Below are 3,016 nucleotides of genomic sequence, written 5' to 3' on the forward strand. Positions count from 1 at the left end.
TTAACGACAAACTAAATATGAGAAAAAAGGAGACATTTTATTCGATGTGAGGACATATTAGTAAATTATATCTGTATTTGTTGCGCGAATTCACTCCATTTAAGATTAAAATATTGAAGATACTTAGCCACCAATTTTTTACAACATACTGACAGTTAAAATTAATATTTTAATAAAAGAAAATATACCATTATTAGCGAATAATCAAAAGTTAGTTGGAACAAATATTGCGTAGCTTCGTTAATTTCTCGAAATAACAATCCTGCTGATCGTGTAATCGTATATTTAAGGACCTTATATATTATTATTGTCCATACAATAATATCATATAGAGCGTCTCATTCATTTATATCTACTTTTATTTTAAAATTATATATATGTATATATTATTCGTTACCTAAGGTACTTACAGTTACAATTACATTTGCTAAGATCGTACGATATAGCACTGTCATACGCGACGAGCTATACTTCTATCGATATAACGCATGTGGGATATGAATCGCGATTTCTCCTTTTGTTTTCCTGCTTCTCCGATTCCTTTTCTTCCTCGACAAACTTTTTCTACAAAGAGGCTGACCGCAAGACTGTCGAGACCCGTGGTGTCGATCGTGATGAAGTGTCGTGCGATACATCAGCGTCCGTGTTGAAACGGAAACAACACGCTCATCGATACGAGGAAGGCAACGCGGATCGTAATCGATAGCCGACGTCGTTACGCGTGAGATAAGTTATACGACGAAATACCGCGAAGTCAAAGAAAAGTCGCGGTTCGGATTAGATATTCAACGAGGGATCGCAACGCGTGCCGTAAAAACGCACCACGGTCGTACACCTACATGATCGTCAGTGCCATGCTTTAGGGATATGCCATTTTGTCTTGGAGGATATGTGATTGGAAGAACGCGACAGTGACTCGCGCGACGACGGTGTGAAAATTATATATATATACATCTACGCATACACATGAAATGCGGCCGTCGTCTTCATGTATCATTTTATCATTTTTGTTCTTTTTCTTCGGGCTAACGACGACTGTGCGCCCTCGAAAAATCACACGACGCGTAAGTCATTATCATTTACGACAGATCTAACGAACTAACGGGGCGACACATACGTACATCTAGGATGCGCCTCGCGTTTCAACGTTCCGCCATTGTGTGCGATTCCGTCCTTGTGTGCTCTCATACTGCTGTAACTAATTCCGAATCCGCGGAAACGGCTGAACAACGTCGACTGTGTGCCTACACATTCACTAGATCGTTAATTAACGTGGGTCGCGCTACTTTACGTGGTACTTGTAACGATTTTACATGTCTCTTGGTCGTATCTAGAGAGGAGCGCTGAGGAGAAGAGTACTTAATATCTTTGTCAATACGCCTTGTTCGAGCTTGAGAATCACCGGGTTGAGTGTGTCGGGGTTTTCACTGGACAAGTCTCTAAATCTACATTTTATACGCGACATGTGTATCGTCGCGGTGTCGCCTCTCGAGAGGAAAGTGTATGAGGAAGTATACGTGACAGCTATTTACACTAAACGAGGGAGACGTCGTGTATATTCAGCACTCTTTCCCCAATCCTTTTCAAAGGTCATCTAATAAGGCACTGCGTTTTTACTGCGACTGAATCGGTGCACATACGGAACAATCGAGTGTCGTCCTAGAGGCTCGCGATACGTCGATTCCGATCGGTTACGATCGCGACTCTTACACTTACGGTGTATATATGTGTGTTTGTGTATATATATAAATGCGTTTTGGTACCTTTCTCTTCGTTCCTCCGTTCATACTTCTCTAATTGCCAGCTATTACTTCTACGATTTACTATCGGATATATCATGGGGCGATGATGCGTCTAAAGCGCGAGACATTAAGTAGTTACGCAATTAATAGTTACGATTAAAATATTGAGAAACAAACGTTATTAAATGCAACAGCTGTGCGCGCGATAACTGATTGTTGGGTCATAGGTAGAAAACTGACTGTACACGTTCCGCAATAACAAGTGAAAGATGCGATAATTGAAGGATAACGCGAATCGAGCGCGCAGTAATGTATACGCAAGTACACACGCCGCTCGCTCAAGCAGAATTGCACATTTAATTAATCCGTGATAATCATTTAATTATTCCGTGATAGTTCGTGCAATCGTCGTATTCGACTTTGTACTCAAGTTAGAATTTTACCCTCGAAAAGCGCGAATGGATACTCGCAATCAGTCTCGATTTTGTATTCGTTAAAAAGACGAAATCTTGTTCTGGTAGAGTGAAACTTTCAAGTGTCTTCTAATGTGGTTTCTATATCCTTGTTGGAAATTGAAATATTTATCAGAGACGTTCGACAGTCGTTTTTCTAAAATTGACACTTGTGTGAAAGCCAAATACTTCTTCTTGAAGGAGAGATTTTCAAGCGAAAAATTTTGATTTTAACAGCGGCGCGTGTCATGGCGATATATACGGGAGTACCCATATGATAAACAAGTAATAACAATATCGTAGAGTATATAAATGGCATATCGAATAATAAACTATTTATATTGTACAACATAACGTGCGTATATGCTTAATACACAAGTAGGTACAAGTTCCTTTTTTAGTCACGCAGCATAGTGTGTCCAATGATGGGGAGGACTTCGGTCTAACTTGAACAGTGTTCTACACGAAACGACCTTAACTCACGTATCATTTCCCACTCTCTCTTTCTCGTGCGTCGTACATGCATCATTGACTTCCATGATGCATGAGAAAAAAATGGCCACACTATATCATCGTTTTACATCGAGACTCTTCACATCGCGATCGTGTTCTCGAGGTTATGCGAAAATTATCGAATCCTCGACGCGTTTCGTAAAACTGAAATCCATAAGTTTACCGACGCGTCGCCGCGTTTACGCATTCGCGAATGTTTCACTGTGTTGTCGATTATATTAAATTATATATATATATATATATATATATATATATATATATATATATATATATATATATATATATATATATATATATATATATATATAT

This window comes from Odontomachus brunneus, unplaced genomic scaffold (genome assembly GCF_010583005.1).
Source record: "Odontomachus brunneus isolate Ranch 3 - 2012 unplaced genomic scaffold, Obru_v1 Obru_scaffold_043, whole genome shotgun sequence".
NCBI classification, from domain to species: domain Eukaryota; kingdom Metazoa; phylum Arthropoda; class Insecta; order Hymenoptera; family Formicidae; genus Odontomachus; species Odontomachus brunneus.